The sequence below is a fragment of the Elephantulus edwardii genome, unplaced genomic scaffold (assembly GCF_000299155.1).
Source record: "Elephantulus edwardii isolate Elephantulus edwardi_28Jun2011 unplaced genomic scaffold, EleEdw1.0 scaffold00025, whole genome shotgun sequence".
Taxonomy (NCBI): domain Eukaryota; kingdom Metazoa; phylum Chordata; class Mammalia; order Macroscelidea; family Macroscelididae; genus Elephantulus; species Elephantulus edwardii.
This window is the reverse complement of record NW_006399775.1, coordinates 15,003,971-15,023,365: the sequence shown is the minus strand read 5'-3', so window position 1 is coordinate 15,023,365 and position 19,395 is coordinate 15,003,971. Positions and strand designations below refer to the sequence as shown.

Here is a 19,395-nt window from a genome sequence, read left to right as displayed (position 1 = left end):
AGGTGTGTCAGAGACAATAAGATTGGCACAGGATAGAGCAGGGTTTAAGGCTATTGTACATAGGGTCGCTATGAGTCGCAGGTGACTTGATGACACTTAAAAACACCAGACAACATATACCCAATAGTAGAATTGCTGGGTCAAGTAGTATTTCCATTTCCAACTTTTTAAGAAAACACCAGACCGCCTTCCATAGTGACTATACCATTTTACATTTACAGTGTGTAAGAGTTTCAATCTGACCACAACTTCACTAGCATTTGTTGTTTGCTGCCCTGTTGAACTTTGCCATTTTTGTTGAGATGAGATGGTATCTCATTGTTGTATTGATTTGTATCTGATAGCTAGGGATTCTGATAATTTCTTCAAAAATATTATTTTCTAACAGATGTGTTTGTTTGCCATCTGAACAAAGGCTGAAGTATGTATTCATATTTTGTGCTCCATTTTGCAATTGTACTTTTTTCTTGTTGAGGTGTTAGAGTTGGTGGTGGTGATTGCCATTGAGTCGCACATGACTCATAGTGACCCTTTGAAGAAGAGACCTGAGACTTTTCCATAACTATTGTTTCTCCAAGTTCATAGAGTTTCCAGAGGCATGTGATTTAGGAAGTGGATGTCACTCCTGCTTCCAAACCTGTCTTAATCTGGGAGCTCCACCAAACACTGTCCACCATGGGCAGTTGTTAAGGCATTTGAGACCCCAGTGGCACAAGGTTCAGAAGCACAGCAAACCCAGATTACCCCAGCACAGCAAACTGACAGAAGACTGCTCTACTACTTAGAAGAATGTTCCTTCAAAATATAGGACAAGGGATTAAAATATAATCCCTCGGGCCCAACTTTTAAATACAAGGGCACTCCAGGAGGTCTTGTTAACTCTAAACAAGAGGCTTAAGTAAAAAACTCAAACATTCCATACTGACCCTCAGTCAAAACCAGAGATCCCATCTTACAGGGTCCAGCCACTTCACCCAGTCTCCAAAATGGAGACAAGGCCTTGGACTTAAATGCAGTGTCCACCAGGAGTCCTTTTTGGCTCTAAACAAGAGGCTTAAATAAAAACAACCTAACAATCTATACAGATCCACAACCAAAACAAGCGCACCATCTTACAGAGTCTAGCCATTTCATCCAAATCCAAAATGGAGGTGCTGGAGTAGTCTATACATTTTAGGTAAGAGATATCAGATATATCATTGCCAAGTATTTTTTCCCCAGTTTTGAATTTCATTTTTACCCTGTTGGAGAAAGTTTTGTTTTGTGGGTTTTTTTAAAAAAAAAATATGGATAGGGGTTTGAGTCTTAAAAGGCCCCATTCATCCGTTTTATTCTCTCCTGCTTATAGATTTTTTTTATTATGCTTGGAAGTCTGTTGATGCTGTGGATTAGGGCTTCTAGAGTTGTTCCTAGCTTTTCTCCGTTGAATTTTATAGTCTTTGGTTTTACTTACAGGACCCCGATCCACCTTGAGTTGGTTTCTGTGTATAATGTGAGATGTGGATCTTGCATAAATTTTCTGCAGAAGGTTTTCCGATTTTACCAGCACCATTTGTTATGAGGCTTTTGTTTCTTTACTCACTGATTTCATCTCCTTGTCAAAAATCAGTTGACCATACGTCGATGAGGTGATTTCTGGGCTCTTAATTCTATACCATTGATATGTGTGTCTGTGTCTGTCACTGTACCAATACCATGCTGTCTTGACCACCACAGCTATGTAGTAGGACTTGAGATCAGGGAGTCTGAGGCCTCCTCCAGTTTTTATCATTTTCAGTAGTGCTTTTTTTTGTTATTTGGTATCTCTTTTCACTCTAGATAAAATTGGAAATGGGTTTTTCCATCTCCTTGAAAAATTTAATGCCTAATTTAAGAAATACTTCTCTATCATAAAGTGATAAAGCTATTTGTCATATATATTTTCTTTTCATGGTTTTGAGGATTTGTTATTTAGACATTTAGTGCACCTTATTTTTTTTTAAATTTTTAAATAACAAACCTTTTCCTTTCTTTTTTATTATTTTATTTTATTTTGTTTTTGTGTGAGTGTACCATCAAATCAGATCTGACTGGTACAGGAGGAGATTGTCCCTCCTTTTCCCAGCAGAGCATCTGGTGGATTTGAACCATGTGCCTATGGGATTGTAGTTACAGCTCCTTGCCACTAGGCCACCAGAGCTCTCCCTAGTGCACCTTATTTTGTTTCCTTTGTATATGGTATAAGGTAGGGAAACAACTTTATATATTTTATTATTATTATTAATTTTAATGAAAATTTACAGAGACTTTGGACTTCCATTCATTCATTGTTGCACTTTTCTCCCTGCCCACCCCTTCTCCACCCCCCCAGCACACTCCTCTCCTTGAAAAGTAAAAGAAAAATTCTTTCTTTATTATACAATCCCTCCCCCCAGGTTCACTCTACCATGCAGCCTTCGTTCTGGACTCCTGTCATGACAACAATAACCAATCACATATCCCTTTTAAACAGTTCTCTCCCTCATCTGTTTCAATGCAGTATACATTATTTATCCCATCCTTCTCAGTCTCCCCACAACCCCAATGTCAGTCCTGTTCTACAACAGTGGCACCATGCAGCATTTGTCCTTTTATGACTGAGATATTTCACTCAGCATAATGTCCTCCAGGGTCACCCATTTTGAATATTATTGCATGAGTTCCTTGTTTTTCAATGCAGCATAACATACCATTGTGTGAATATACCACAGCTTCTCTATCCATTTGTTTGTTGATGGGCAGTTAGGTTGTTTCCAACTCTTTGCTATTGTGAACAAAGCAGCAATAAACATGGGTGTGCATATATCTGCTTGGGAGGCAGTTACGGTTTCTTTGGGGTATATTCCCAGTAGTGGAATTGCTGGGTCAAATGGTATCTCTATTTGTAACTTTATGAGATTATATCTCATAGTTATTTTGACAATTTCATACAATTTTGTGTGCAAAGCCATATCTTATACTCATTTGTTTAATACACCATACTTTTTCTCAGATTTAAAAAGCTCACTCTAGACTTATCTCTAGAATTTATAAAATACTTGAGCACCACAACAAGATAAAGGTAAACAATCCAATTGAAAAATGGGCACAGGATATGAACAGACACTTCACCAAAGAAGACATTCAGATGGCCAACAAACACATGAAGAAATGTTCAAAATCTCTAGCTCTAAGAGAGATGCAAATCAAAGCAACTATGAGATACCATCTCACCCCAGTAAGAATAGCAAAATATAACAGAACAGCAAGCAACAAATGCTGGCGAGGTTGTGGAGAAACTGGAACCCTTATTCACTGTTGGTGGGAGTGTAAAATGGTGCAACCACTGTGGAGGTGGGTGTGGCGTTTTCTCAAAAAGTTGCAAATAGAGATACCATTTGATCCAGCAATTCCACTACTGGGAATATACCCTAAAGAGACCATAACTGATATCCAAGTAGATATATGCATGCCTATGTTTATTGGGGCTTTGTTTACAATAGCAAGGAGTTGGAAACAACCTAAATGCCCATCAACAAACGAATGGGTAGAGAAGCTGTGGTATATTCACACAATGGAATACTATGCTTCTTTGAAAAACAAGGAACTCATGCAATATTATTCAAAATGGGTGACCCTGGAGGACATTATGCTGAGTGAAATACCTCAGTCACAAAAGGACAGATACTGTATAGTGCCACTATTGTAAAACGGAACTGACATTGGGGTTGGAGGGAGACTGAAAAAGATGGGATAAATAATGTATACTGCATTGAAACAGATGAGGGAGAGAACTGTTTAAAAGGGATATGTGATTAGGTATTATTGTCATGGCAGGAATCCAGAGCAAAAGCTGTACAGTGGAGTGAACATGGTGGGAGGGATTGTATAACAACGAAAGAATGTTTCTTTTACTTTTCAAAGATAGGAGTGAACTGAGGGCAGGAAGAGGTGGACAGGGAGAAAAGTACAAAAGAGGGAAAAAAAGAGAAAAGGGCTTTTTTTTCTCATTATGTATGAGTTATCTGAAAGTTGGGCAATGACTAAAGATGACAGAATAAGAAAAAAAATTTAAAAAAGTAAAAGCTCCCTTTATAATCTAGGAAATTTTCTCACTTATATATGTCTTTTTCTAGACTTTACCACATTCGCCTATTCATCCATTCCTAGACATACAGCACATTTAATATGTTGTTATTATGTACTGTAGAGTTGTTTGTGACTCATAGTAACCCTGTGTACAACAGCTCTGAAGCTTGCCCTGTCCTGAGCCAGTCTCACTGATTCTGATACACCTATCCCATTTCCCCAATTACTGTATCAATCCATCTCATCTGGGGTCTTTCTCTTCTGCGCTGTCCCTCAAATCTTCTAAACAATATATCCTCCAAGGACCAGTCCCTCCTGGTCATATGCCCAGAGTATAGCCTTGTAATATTGTTGGACTTTTAACAAGGCAACTCACCCTTTTGATTGTTCTTTTTCAGAATTGTCTTGAACATTTACTGTGCCACACACACTTATTGTGGAAAAAGTTCTCAAGTACTGTGAAAAATACTATTGAGATTTTATTTGATTTGCATTAAATTCATATGTTGGTTTGAGAAATTATATCTTTATTGAATTTTTCTATGATTGTAACTCAACATCAAGAAAAAAAAGATTATTACCACTGGGCCAATTGGCAGTATCATGATAGATGGAGAAGAGATTGAGATTATTAACAATTTTAGCTTGCTTGGTTCCACAATCAACATTCTTGGCATCAGCACTCAGGAAATCAAAAGACAAATTGCTCTGGGAAAATCTATTGTCAGGGACCTCTCCAGAGTGCTAAAGAGCAACAATGTCATTCTAGAGACTTAAGGTGCACCTGATCCAGGCCTTGGTCTTCACAGTTACTTGCTGTGCATCAGAGTGCTGGACCGTGACCAAAGAGGACACAAGAAGAATTGGTACCTTTGAGTTGTGATGCTGGGGAAGAGTACTGAACATGCCATGGATTGTCAAGAGAACAGACAGGTCTGTCCTGGAGAGGGTAAAACCAAGCTGCTCCTTGGAGGCAAGAATTTTTGAGTCTCTGTCTCACATACTTTGGGCATGTTGCCAGGAGAAACCAGACCTTGGAGAAAGACATTTTGTTTGAAAGGGTGGAGGGACAGTGCAGGAGTGGACAACCCCTGATGAGATGAATTGACACAGCAACTGGGACAATGAGGATAGGTATGTTAGAGACCGTGAGATTAGAGCAGGATTAGCAACAACAAGGCATAAACGAAATATGTCAGTTTTTCACCCAAGTCTACAATTGTGTTATTCAAAAATGTCTTGTTTTTTTCTTGTGTGTTTTCTAGAATTTGTTGCAATTGTGAATGGGACTTTTAAAAATTTCTTAGTTAGTTAGTGGTGGAATCTAGAAATGCTGTTGATTGCTATATCTTCCAGTAAACATGATGATCTTATTAATTCTCACACTTTCTCCTCTTGATTCTCTAGACTACAATACTTCCTATGTTTCCTTTGTTCTTTTTTTTTTTAATTCATTCCTGCTTTCTATGGAATTAATTCTGGTTCTTTGTAATCCTTTTTGTGTGTGAATTTAGTGTTCCATTTTTTGTGTTTTATTGGGTGGTTTGATTTTTGGTGGCTATCTGTATTTTTTTAATCTGTACATGTGATTTAATAAAGTTTCAAAATAATTAGGCCCAACAAAACAAAGTATTATAATGAAATGGGCAAAGAGCTGGAGTTAGAAAATCAAAAGAGAAGAACTCATTTGCTTTTCTCAAGTTGAAGGAACTGAAGAACATATTCAAGCATCGAGTTGCAGTACTTATAGATGCTGTGGGCAAAATATTGAATGGTCCAAGAAGCATCAAAAGGAGATGGAAGGAATATATGAAGTCATTGTACCAAAAATAATTGTCTTGACAGTTCTGACAGAACCATGTAAAGAAGTAGCTTATGATCAAGAATCAGGGGTAATACAGGAAGAAGTTCAAGCTGCTCTGAAAGAATTGGCAAAAAACAAAGCTCCGGGACCTGATGGAATACCAGTTGGCATATTTCGACAAACAGATTCAGACTTGGATGTACTCATCAGGTTGTCCCAAGAAATCTGGAGAACAGTTCCCTTGCCAACTGACTGGAAGAGACCCATGTTTATTTCCATTCTCCAAGAAGGTGATCCAACAGCATGTGGAAATTATCAAACAATATTATTAATATCCCATGTAAGCAAAATCTTGTGGGATATTACCCAAAAATTACTAGAACAGTATATCAGCAAATAACTGCCAGAAATCAAGGCTGCTTTTAGAAGAGAGTGTGGCACTAGTGATATTATTGCTGATGTCAGATGGATCTTGACAGAGTACCAGAAGGATATCTATTTTGGTTTTATTGACTACACAAATGCAGAATTTGACTACATGGGTCACAACAAATTGTGACTAATATTGAGAAGAATTGATATCTCAAATTTGACTAAACTCATGTGAAACCTATAGCTAGACCAAGAAGCTGTAGCCTGAACAGAGCAAGCGAACACTGCATGGTTCAAAATCAAGAAAGAAGTGCATCATGAAAGTATCCTTTTTCCATAAGGAAAATACCATTTGAGAGGATTGACTTTGTAAAGAAGAATGTGGCATCAAGACTGGAAGAAGACTTATCAACAACCTGTGTTATGCAGATGGAAACTAAGGAGGATTTTTTGCTGCAGAATATCAAGGACTACAGCCTTCAATATGGATTGCATCTCAACATCAAGAAAACAAAATTTCTAACCACTAGACTGATAAGCAGCATCATGATAGATACAGAAGAGATTGAAGTTGTTAATGATTTCACCTTGCCTGGATCCAAAATCAACACACTTGGCACCAGCAGTCACAAAATCAAAAGACAAGTTGTTATGTTATGTGCCGTCGAGTCGTTTGCGACTCATAGTGACCCTATGTACAACAGCCCTAAACCCTGCTCTATCCTGTGCCAATCGCATTGCCTCTGACACACCCATCCCGATAACCCCAGTCACTGAATCAGTCCACCTCATAGAGGGTCTTCCCCTCCTGCGCTGTCCCTCCACTCTACCCAGCATGATGTCCCTCTCCAAAGACCTGTCTCTCCTTGCAGCATGTCCAAAGTATGTCAGACGAAGCCCCAGAATCTTTACCTCCAAGGAGTAGCCTGGTTTAACTCTCTCCAAGATGAATCTGTATGTTTTCTTGGCAGTCCATGGTACATTCAGTACTCTTCTCCATCACCACAGCTCAAAGGCGTCAATTCTCCTTCTGTCCTCCCTAGTCATTGTCCAGCTCTCTGATGCATAACAAGTGATTGCAAAGACCATGGCCTGTATCAGGCGCACCTTTGTCTCCAAAGAGACACCATTGCTCTTGAGTACTTTAGAGAGGTCCCTAACAGCAGACTTTCCCATCGCAATACAAGACAAGTTACAATGAGTAAATCTGCTGTCAAGATGCCAAAGAGCATCGATATCAGTCTAAAGACTAGGACTCACCTGAACCAAGCCAGGGTCTTTTCAATTGCTTGTTATGCCTCTAAGAGCTGGACAATGACTAAAGAGAAGAGAAAAATCAATACCTTTGAGCTATGGTGCTAGGGAAGAGTACTGGAAATACTATGGACTGCCAAAAGAACCAACAGGTATGTCCTTGAGAGAGTGAAACCAGGTTACTCTTGATGACAAGGGATTTAAAACTCCATTTCACATACTTTGGTTATGTTGTCAGGAAGAGTCAGTCCTTGGAGAAGGATATAGTTCTTGGAAAGGTAGTAGGTCAGCACAGAAGACGACGACCCTGGAGGAGATGGATTGACACAGTGAGTGTGGCAGGGGGGTCAGGTGTGTCAGAGACAGTGAGGTTGCTCAGGATAAAGCAAGGTTCAGAGACATTGTTGATAGGATCACTATGAGTCAAGGTCAACTCAGTGGCACATGACAACAGCAAACACCTCTGATCACACCTCCAACTTTCATATTTTCACTCTGTTTTATTTTAGGTCATTTTTGCTTTTTTAAATCCTCCAAATTGGATTTATCAGTTATTCCAGTGAGTTATAGCCCTAAATAGAAATTCGCTTCCTTGTCATTTCTCCGAATTAGTGATTGCCTTACACGGTAAAACAGCGACCTTAGGGGGAGGATACTGCTTCATGTAGAAGTGTCAGTTCCCCCTCCCCAAACTGCACAGCCCCAAACCTGGACTGAGCATAACTGCTGATACTAGGGTTTAACCTTCCATATCAGCTACAGTAGAGTTTTTTCTCTGGAACCTTTTCAATAGAGCCTTTGTTTCTGGCACCTAAAAGTTCCTATTTCTTTCTTTGGAGCTCATCTCTGAATGTTAAAAGGATTTTTGTTGCATTTCACTGTGTTTTATCCAACATCTCTGTGCATCTTTGTTGGGGGATGGAAACTAGTTCAGTCAGTCATCTTTCCTTTTTGGCTTTTCTATGTAATTAGACATATAAAAAATAACAGTTACATCTGTCTTTTCAATCTTCCTCTTATTTTTTTAACTTTACCTTATTTTACTCTCTAGGAATTAGAGTACAGTGTTGTGAAGAATTTTCCATAGACTGACCAAGCAAAGCAAGCTAGGAATAGTAGAGGAGTGGGTAGTGGTGTTGGATTTGTCTAGTTTTAATCCAGCCTCTGAGCTTTTTTGCAAGTTGCTTTCTTTTTTTTTTACTTAAGATGAAATATAGATTATAAAACATTTACAGTTTTAGTCATTTTTATGTGTCTAATTCATTGACATTAATTATTTCCCCAGTTGCTCAATGTTAAGGAGCAGAGCCAGGATTCAAACTCACAGAGAGCTCACAGCCTCAGTGCATGCATGAATGATGTGAAAAATAGCCCCTCTCCTAGAGAGCTCCTGATGTACCACTATTCATTGTATAACCATCACCTCTGTGTTTCCAGTTTTTCATCACCCTCAACAGAAATTCAGTATCCTCAAGCAATACCGCCTATCCACCACAGTTTTATCTCTATATACTCATTTGTTCTAGATATTTCATTTAAATAGTAGCATGCAGTATTTATACTTTTGTCTCAGTATGTTTTCAAGATTCTTCCATGTTGTAGCGTATAGCAGAAATCTGTTTTTATGGATGACTAATATTCCATTTTGTGTGTATGTTGTTGTTGTGTGTTGTTGAGTCAGAATCAACCCATAGCTGACCTTCCAGCAGGTTTTCCAAGTCAGTTAATCACACAAAAGGAAATTGTCCATTCTTCTCCTACGGAACAGCTGGTAGATTTGAACTGTGTTCCTCTGAGATTGCAGTGCAGATTCTTATCACTACATATTATTTATCTGATATTCTATTGATGAACTCTCCTAGGTTATTTTTTTCCTTTTGATTAAATTGCTAATATTTAAACCTAATTTTCTAATTTTTAAAATGAAAATAATAATAGTATTTACCTGAAGAAATATTTTTAAAATTCTATGAGTTTCTACATATAAACTGCTCAGATTAGCACCTGACCTTATTGCTTTTAATATAATAGTAATTATGTGGGTCATCATGAGTCAAAGCCAACCAAGGAAGGTTGAATATTTTGCCTAGTGTCATATAACTAACAACTAAAGGAATAATTTACATGCTGGCCAGCCAATTTGAAGAGATCTCTATTTGTTTCCATTCCCAAAAAAGGTACCCAGGAGAATATGGAAATTACAGAAAAACATCATTAATATTACATGCAAGTAAAATCTTAGTGAAGATAATTCAAAACCAGCTAGAATACATTGACAAAGAACTGCCATAATTTAAAGCTGGGTATAGAAGAAGCTCTGGCATGAGGAATATCATTGCTAATGTCTGATGGATCTTTGCTAAAAGCATAGAAAAAGGATGTCTGTTTGTGTTTTATGACTATGCAAAGGCATTTGACTGTATAGATTATAACAAATTATGACTGATACTGAGAAGAATGGTAATCCCAGAATACTTACTTGTGCTCAGGTGAAACCTACACCTGGACCAGGAAGCTGTTGTTTGAACAGAGCTAGGGAACTGCATGGTTTAAAATCAAGAAAGTTTTGCACCAGGGCTGCACCCTTTCTCCATACCTACTCAATCTGTATGCAGAACAAATCATATGAAAAACGACTATACGAAGAAGAATGTAGCATCAGGATCAGAGGAAGACTAATACAACCTGCATTATCCAGATGGCATAACCTTGCTTGCTAAAAAGTAAGGAGGACTTGAAATGCTTGCTGCAAAGGATCAAGGACTGTAGCCTTCAATATGTGTTCATATGGAATATGTTCGTATTGTTAGGATGTTAAACATTTAAGCATCAAGAAAACAAAAATCCCGCAAGCTCTGGTGGCCTGGTGACAAAAAACTGCACTGCAATCCCAGAAGTGTGCTGTTTGAATCCACCAGATGCTCTCTGCTGGCGAAGGAGGGACAATCTCCTCCTGTACCAGTCAGATCTGATTTGATGGTACACACACACACACACACACACAAACACAATAATAATAATACAAAAATCCTAATCAGCAGGCCAATAAGAAACATCATGATAGATGGAGAAAAGACTGAAATTGTCAATGGTTTCATCTTGCTTGGATCCATAATCAATACCCTTGGCACCAGTGCCAGGAAATCCAAAGACTTAGTGCATTAGGGTAGGGTGGGGGAGCTATAATCCAGTTTGGAAGTCATCTGCAGCAGCCAGATTCTGCTCTGTTGGCCCAGTGGGTAAAAAATTATGCTACCAAGGCAAAGGTGGGTGATTTTAATCTGCAACCCTCAGGTCTGGTTTGAATTGTTTTTGGTCAAACATTCTTCTAAGTGGTATAGCACTGGTCTGTCCATTTGCTGTACTGTGTAACTCGTGGTTGCTGTGAGGCTAAACACAGTGACACTGATATGTCAAATGTGATAATGGTTACCCATCATGGACAGTGTTTGGTGGAACTTCTTGATTAAAATAAACTTAGATGCAGGAGTAGCATCCCTTCTGAAATAGCTTGCCTTCAGAAAGTCTGAATGTGGCGAAACAATGCAAGTTATTCAAGTGTTCAGGTCTTTTGTTCATAGGGTCGCTATGAGTCATCCAAGACTTGACAGCACTTAACAACAATAGCAGCAGTGCACTGGGAAGGTCTGCTGTCAGAGACCTCTCCAAAGTGTTGAAGAGTGAAGATGTCAGTTTTAAGACTAAAGTTCACACCCCACTTTGTGAACTTTTCAACTCCTTGCTGTGCATCTGAAAGTGGAACAATGAATAAGGATGACAGAAGGTGTTACCTTTGTGTTGTGGTGTTGAAGAAGAGAGCCAAATATCTGTTGGGATGCCAAAAGGACAAACAAGTACATATTGGGAAAGGTGTAACCAGGGTGATCTTTGGAGGCAAGGATGGTGAAACTTCATCTCACATAATTTGGGCAAGTTATTAGAAGGCATAAGACCTTAGAAAATACATCATTTTTTAAAAAAGTACATCATGTTTGGAAAAGCAGGGTCAGCAAAGGAGGGGAGGACTTTCAATGAGATGCCATAACACAATGGAAGTCTCGAGTGTGTAAAAAAATGATGAAGTGTCACAGGATAGGGTAGGGTTCAGATCCATTGTTCATAGCATCACTATGAGTTGTCGTCAACTTGGCCAGTCAGTGGCACTTAACAACAACATCATGTAGTGTGAGCTAGAATTCCTAGTGGCATACTAGTTTCTGATAGTTTGACTGCTATCTGGATGGTTAGTGATTTGAACACACTGGCTGTTTTGCAGAACAGTATTGCAGTCGGCTTCCAAAGATCACAGCCTTAGAAACTCTGTGGGACACTTATACTCTTGTCCTATAGACATGACTCATTGCCTTGGGTCAGAACTGGCATAATCACAGTGGGTTTGGTTTTTATTTTTATATCTAGTGCTCTCGTGGCAAAGTCCATAGGGAGTTGTACTATTGACCTAAAGGTAGCGTATCCCTGGTGGTTTGAAACCATCAGTGAACAGCTCTGTAGGAGAAAGATGGACATTCTCCCCACACGTAATTTACAGCCTCCAGAACCCTAGTGGAGGTTCAGCTATGAATCAGTTCCACCTTGATAGCAATGAGTTTTTAGAATCTCTTTTCTAAATCCTGTATCTTCCCCTTCCTGCATCATGTGTGCCTGTTATTCTTTTACACTTGGAGGATTTTTGCCAAAGCCACCAGTGCGAAACTGGAGGACAAAGGTCCTGGTATGGATTCATAGCATTTCCAAAGCAGGTTATAGATAAAATAGAATTATGAGATGTCTCAAAACTTGAAAGGGACTTCGAAGGAAGAGAAACAGCCTTGCACCTCTGAAGTAAGACTGTATTATTTTCCAGGGTGTTGAAAATATAAACTAGTTTGTATATAATTAGGAGCATCATAGGGAAGGAAGTACTTTTCATAGCATTCATCCATCCATCCATCCATCCAATCCATCCATCCATCCATCCATCCATCCATCCATCCATCCATCCATCCATCGATTGAAGCATTGAGCCCTGACTAAGTTTGAATTCCAACTCTGCTCTTTTGAACAAACTCTGACTTCTCTGTAGCTCAAGTCTTTAAAATGTGAAGATTCACACTTCATAGGGTTACTGAGGGTATTACATGAGTTAATGCATGTAAGGCACTTAAAATGGTGAGTACCTCAAAACATGTGCTCAGTAAGTGTAAACTTTTATTATTATTATTATTACTTTATCCAAGGGCCTACTCAAAGCTTCATTTCTGGGACTGCTAGGATAGACTTGTTGAGATGTGTGGAAGTAGCTATGAGTGCTCAGAAATGGCTAATTCTGTCAATTGTGAGTACTAGTAAGAACTCATAAAAGAAAAAAGTTTGCCTTCAACATTTGTCAGAGTTCTCTGTGCTGGTCACTGACTGTACTTACCACTGGTAGTATGAAGATAAAAAGGCCTGGGTCTTGCTGTCAAGGAACCTTTATTCTGGATTAAATATGAATTGTAAGTGTGAAAAAAGGTAAGATTGGGCTGCTGTAAATAGAGTAGAAGCATCTGCACTGGTATGCTGGTGAGCATTTAACAGGCAGCAGTGGAGATATATATAGATACATTTACACACATGCACTACAGACATGCATATATTTTTATTTATATAAAGAATGTGTGGTACACAATTTATAAATATTAATAAATATATAGTAATTTTATTTTAAAGTCCATACACCTTTGAATTCTTGCAAAATTCACCCTGAGTTTTTATAATTCTGTTGCCAACAACAGTGTCTACAAACTACAAGTAAATACTTGATAAGTATCCTTTTTGACAAAGAAGTTCCATCATTGACAAGTGAATGTAGTTCTGACATAAATTCTGGCTGATGTTTTTGTTTATGCTAAAGAGTTGGTAGAAAATGAGGCAACAAAAATGTATGAAGACATATGTCAGAACTTCACACATTTGTCAATATTGTGTGATTCTTTGCTCAATCAGATTGCAGTTTTCAAATACTGGAAGAATATATTTATTTCCTCAGTTTTAAGGGGCTCTTTGCAATGTAACAGCTAGAGATACAACACACTTTCAAATTTAATCTATCTTGTTACCATTTACTTATTAAGTCTAGACAGAAAAAAATTATAAACCAGGTCCTGATTTATAGCATTTGCCAGTTTGTGATCCACACAGTCAAATGCCTTTGTATAGTCAGTGGTATCAGTATTCTCACAAAGGCCAATTTCAAGCTGCCATCATGACCTCACTGACTAGAATTGTGAAGAGCTAGGTAGTATCCCAACATTGTGTACATTCCTGTCCGACAATTATAACAGGCATAAAGTGCCTTAAGACCATGTTGTCATTATGTGCCTGTGACTCATAGTGACCCTGTGTACAACAGCTCTGAGACCTGTTCTATCTTGAGCCAATCTTGTTGTCTCTGACAAACCTACCCCCATTACCCTGGTTGCTGAATCAATCAATCTCATTGAGGATCTTCCTCTATTGTGCTATCCCTCCACCCTACCAAGCATGATGTCCCTCTCTAAAAACTGGTCTCTTTTGGCAATATGCCCAAAGGGAGATTGGTGAAGCTTCAAAATTCTAGCCTCCAAGGAGCAGCTTGATTTCACCCTCTCCAGGACAGACTTGTTTGTTTTCTTGGCAGTCCATGACATGTTCAGTCCTTTTTCCCAGCACCACAACTCGAAGACGTTGATTCTTCTGCTATCATCCTTAGTCATTGCTCTGATGCATAGCAAGTAATTGAAAAGACCATAGCTTAAATCAAGTGCACTTAGACTCTAGACTGACATTGTTGCTCTTCAGAGGTTTCTGACAGCAGTTTTCCCAGTTTAATTCATCTTTTAATTTCCTGGCTGCTGGTGCCAAGAGAGTTGATTGTGGAACCAAGTAAGCTGAAGTTGTTTATAATCTCAGTCTCTTCTCCTTCTATCATGATGTTGCCAGTTGGCCCAGTGATGAAAATCTTTGTTTTCTTGATGTTGAGCTTCAATCCATATTGAAGACTACAGTCCTTGACCTTCTGCAACAGACACTTTAGGCCCTCCTCAGTTTCAGCAAGCAAGGTCGTTTCATCTGCACAGTGCACATAGTTGATGAGTCTTCTCCAATCCTGATGCTGCGTTCCTCCTCATAAAGTCCAACCACCTGAATAATCTGTTCTGCATATAGATTGAAAAGGTATGGATATAGGATGCGTCCCTGATGTTTATGTTTTCTGATTCTGAACCATAGAGTGTTTTCTTGCTCTTTCTGATGACTGCTTCCTGGTCCAAGTGTAGGTTTTGCATGAGCACAGAATTCCCATTCTTCTCAAGATTAGCCATAATTTGTTTGTGATCCACATAGTCAAATGCCTTTGTATAGTCAATGAAACACAGATTCTCTGCTTTCAGCTCAGAGCCATCGAACGTTGGCTATAATGTCCCTAGTGCTGTGGCCTCTTCTGAACCCAGCTTGCACATCTGGCAGTTCTCTGCTGTCATTTTTCGATAATCTTGCTTATTGTGTGTGATACTACTGAGTATGTCAATAATTTTCACACTCTGTTGGGTCATTTTCTTTTGAATGGGAACAATATAAATTTCATCCAGTCAATTGGCCAAGTGGTAGTCCTCCACATTTCTTGGCACAACCTGGTGAGTGTGTCCAAGGCAGCATCTGTTTGTTGAAATACATCAATTGGTGTGCCATCAATTCCTAGGGCCTACCTTTTTGCCAGTTCCTTCAGAGCAGCTTTCTTCTTCATCACCATTGTATCTTTATCATGTTTCTTCATTAAGTTCTTCTGTGCCAGACAATTCATTTTGGTACAGTGACTCTGCGTACTACTTCCATCTTCTTTTGATGCTTAATCATTCAACAACCCACAGCATGCCTAAGTGTTGCAATTCAAGACTTGAATTTATTCTTCAGTTCCTTCAGATGATTATATGAAACACAATGTGAATAAAGAGTAGTGTGAAACACAATGTGTACAAACTTTGTAAACAAACTGGCAAAAAAAAAATGCTGAATTTGTCTCTTGTTTTTCCAACTCCGGCTCTTTGCACATTTCATTATAATATTTTGTTTCGTCTTTCCAAACTACCCTTAAATCTTCTCTTCAGCTCCTTAACTTTTTTGTTTCTTCCCTTTGCTTTGGATTTTTTACACTCTGGTGCAATACTGAGTCTCTTCTAGCATCCCTCTCGGCCTTTTCTTTCTCCTCTGTCTTTGTAATGACCTTTTGCATTCTTAATGGATGATAGTCTTGATATCCTCACACAGCTCATATGACCTTCGTTCATTAGTGTTCAAGACCTTTTTCAGTTCAGGTGGGATAAACTTGAGGTCAAAATTTGACTCTTGTGGATTGAATTTTATTTTCTTTAGCTTCATTTTGAACTTGCATATGAGTAGTTGATGGTCTTTTCCACGATCAGCACCTGGCCTACTTTTCACAGCTGATTTCACACCTTTTCCAATTATTTTTTTTTCCCCCACAAATGTAATCAGTCTGATTACTGTATATGCTATCAGGTGAAGTCCATGTGTATAGTTGCCACTTGTGTTTCTTCTTAAAGGCATTTGCAACGAAGAAATCATTGATTATACAGAATTCTATCATTCTGTTTTCAGTCTCATTTCTGTCACCAAGTCCTTGTTTCCTGATTACCAGTCCTTCCTTCCTGTCCCAACTTTTGCATTCCAGTCACCCATTATTATTAATGCAACTTGGTTGCACATTGGATCAATTTCTGACTGCAAAAGTTGGTAGAAGTTATCTCTTTTCTCCTCTTTGACTCAGGCTGTTGGTGCATGTTTTTGAATGATAGCGATGTTAGCAAGTCTTCCTTGTATGTGTATGGATATTATGGAGGTTGCTCACAACATTAGATTTCAAGATGGATCTAGAAATGATCTTTTTAACTATGAAAGTAATCTCATTTTACCTCACCTTTTCATTCCCAGTCGCTCCGATCTTTCATCTGTGGCATCAGCCTCATCTGGGAGCATATCAGGAATTTAGACTCTGGTCTTATTCTGAGCATATTTAATCAGCATCTGCCTTTTAACTGGAGCTCTGGTGGCCTAGGGGTAAAGGAGCTATACTGCTACCTCAGAGGAATGTGGTTCAAATCCACCATCTGCTCCACAGAAGAAAGATGGACTGTCTCCTCCAGTGCAGTTTACTGCCTCTGAAAACCTGCTGAAGGTTCAGCTACAAGTTGGTGCCGACTCGACAGTACACAGCAGTAACTGCCCTTTAACTAGATGACCAGGTGACTTGGTTTATGTACACTAACATCTGGAAGTCTCCAAGGCAGCAGGTTTTCTCTGACTGGTCCTTGACCACCTTCATTGGAATCATGTGAAAGCCTTGTTTATAACATAGATACCCGGGTCTCCACCTCAGACCTTCTGAATCAGAATTTCATTTTAATTTCTTAAATTCTTTAATTTCTTAATTTCTAAAATTATCAAATCTATCATCCACATCTACTCATATGCAAGTTCAAACTAAAGCTAAATAGGTGAAATCAAATCCACAGGAACCAAAGTTTGATCTTCAGTCTATCCCCCTAAATTTAAAAATCATCTCAGGAACAGGCAGGTTTGAAGCCTTGAACACTAATGAATGAAGACAAGATGAGCTGTGAGAGGATATCAAGAATATCATCCAGAAAGAATGCAAAAGGTAACAAAGAGAAGGAAGAAAAGACCAAGGTAGATGTCAGAAGAGACTGAATATTGCACTAGAGCATTGAGAAGCCAAAGCAAAGGAAAGAAAGAAAGAAGAAAGTTAAAGAGCTGAACAGATTTCAAAGGGTAGCTTGGGAAGATAAAGCAAAGTATTATAATGAAATGTGCAAAGCTGTAGTTGGAAAATCAAAAGGGCTGAACTTGACCTTTCTTAAGCTGAAGGAACTAAAGAACAAGTTTAAGCCTCAAGTTGTAATACTTAAAGATGCTATGGGCAGAATGTGGAATGATCTAGGAAGCATCAAAAAAAGATGGAAGGAATACACAGGACACTATACCAAAAAGAATTGGTTGACACAGAAGAATTTCACGGAAAATATATGAAAGAGGCAATGCTGGTAAAAAAGGAAGTTCAAGCTTCTCTGAAGGAATTGACAAAAAAGCAAGGCCCTAGGTTTTGATGGCATACCAATTGACATATATCAACAAACAGATGCTACCTTGGATCTGCTTACCTAGCCAAATGACTGGAAGAGAACCATATTTGTTCCTATTTAAAAAAAAAAAAAGTCACCCACCAGAGTGTAGAAATTATCACACAGTATCACTAATATCACACACAAGCTAGATCCTGCTGAAAATGATCCAAAAATGACTGAAACAATACATTGATAGAGAACTACCACAAATACAAACTGGGTTTAGAAGAGGCCGGGACAGTAGAGAAACTATTGCCAGTGTCAGATCTTGACAGAAAGCAAAGGTAACAGAGAAGTGCCTGTGTTTCATTGACTATGCAGAGGCATTTGACTGTGTGGATCACAACAAATTGTGGCTATCCTTCAGAAGAATAGGAATCCCAAAACACTTGATTGTGCTCCTGCGAAACCTACACTTGAACCATGAAAAAGTCCTTAAAGGAAGGAAACAACACATGGTTCAAAATGGGTAAAGGAGTGTGTCAAGGGTGCATCCTATCTCTATACGTTTTCAGTCTGTGTGCAAAACAGATCATTCGGGAGGCTGGAGTTTATGAGGAGGAATGTGGCATCAGTATTGTAGGAAGGCTCATCAACAACAGTTGATGCAGATGACACAACCTTGCTTGCTGAAACTGAAGAGGACCTGAAGTGTTTGCTGCAGAAGGTCAAAGACTATAGTCGTCAATACGGATTAAAACTCAGTCATCTTCAATATGGATTGAAGGCCAACATCAAGAAGACAAAGAGTCAATTGGCAACACCATGATAGATGGAGAAGAGATTGAGGTTTTTAACAATTACAGCTTGCTTGCTTCCACAATCAACACTCTTGGCACCAGCAGTCAGGAAGTGAAAGACAAATTGTACTGCGGCGTCTGCTGTCAGGGACCTTGTCACAGTGCTGAAGAGTAATGGTGTCATTCTGGAGACTAAAGTTCACCTGATCCAGGCCATGGTCTTCACATTTATTTGCTATGCTTCAGAGAGCTGGACAGTGACTAAGGATGACAGAAGAAGAATTGATGCCTTTGAATTGTGGTGCTGGAGAAGAAAGTTGAACATATCATAGCCTGTCAAGAGAACACACAGATATGTCCTGGAAAGGGCAAAGCCAAGTTTCTCCTTGAAGGCAAGGATTTTGAAACTCCATCTCACTACTTTGGGCATGTGGCCGGGAGGAACCAGTCCTTAGAGAAGGACATCATGCTTGGAAGGATGGAGGGACAGCACAGGAGAGGAAGACTCCAGATGAAATAGATTGACACAGTAACTGGGGTCATAGGGGTAGTAAGCATGTCAGAGTTAGTGAGGCTGGCTCAAGATATGGCAGGCTTCAGAGTTGTTGTACATAGGGTCACTATGAATCACAGAGAACTCGATGGCACATAACAACAAAATCCACAGTGATCCAAAAAGATACTTGGTCTAAACGTTCCTTTTTCATTGAGTTAGAAAAGCTAAACTCTTTAATTCATCCTTTCTGGTCAATTTTTTTTCTTTCTTTGCAGAATTTCTAGATAATTGTCTCTCAGATAGTAAGTATCCAATAAATGTTAATAAACGTTGTTGCCTTTTTTACATTTCAGATTCCATGAGTTCCTTATCAAGGCGCAGATAAAGTGTGGAGAGAGAGAGAGAGAGAGAGAGAGAGAGAGAAAGTGTGTGTGTGTGTGTGTGTGTGTGTGTGTGTGTGTGTGT

General features: G+C 39.0%; 1 protein-coding gene across 1 annotated transcript in view; it reads left to right on the top strand.

The window, feature by feature from the left end:
• The window catches only part of MAP6 (microtubule-associated protein 6), a 98,389-nt gene that overhangs the window by 41,321 nt on the left and 37,673 nt on the right, over positions 1-19,395 (top strand). The window lies entirely within an intron of this gene.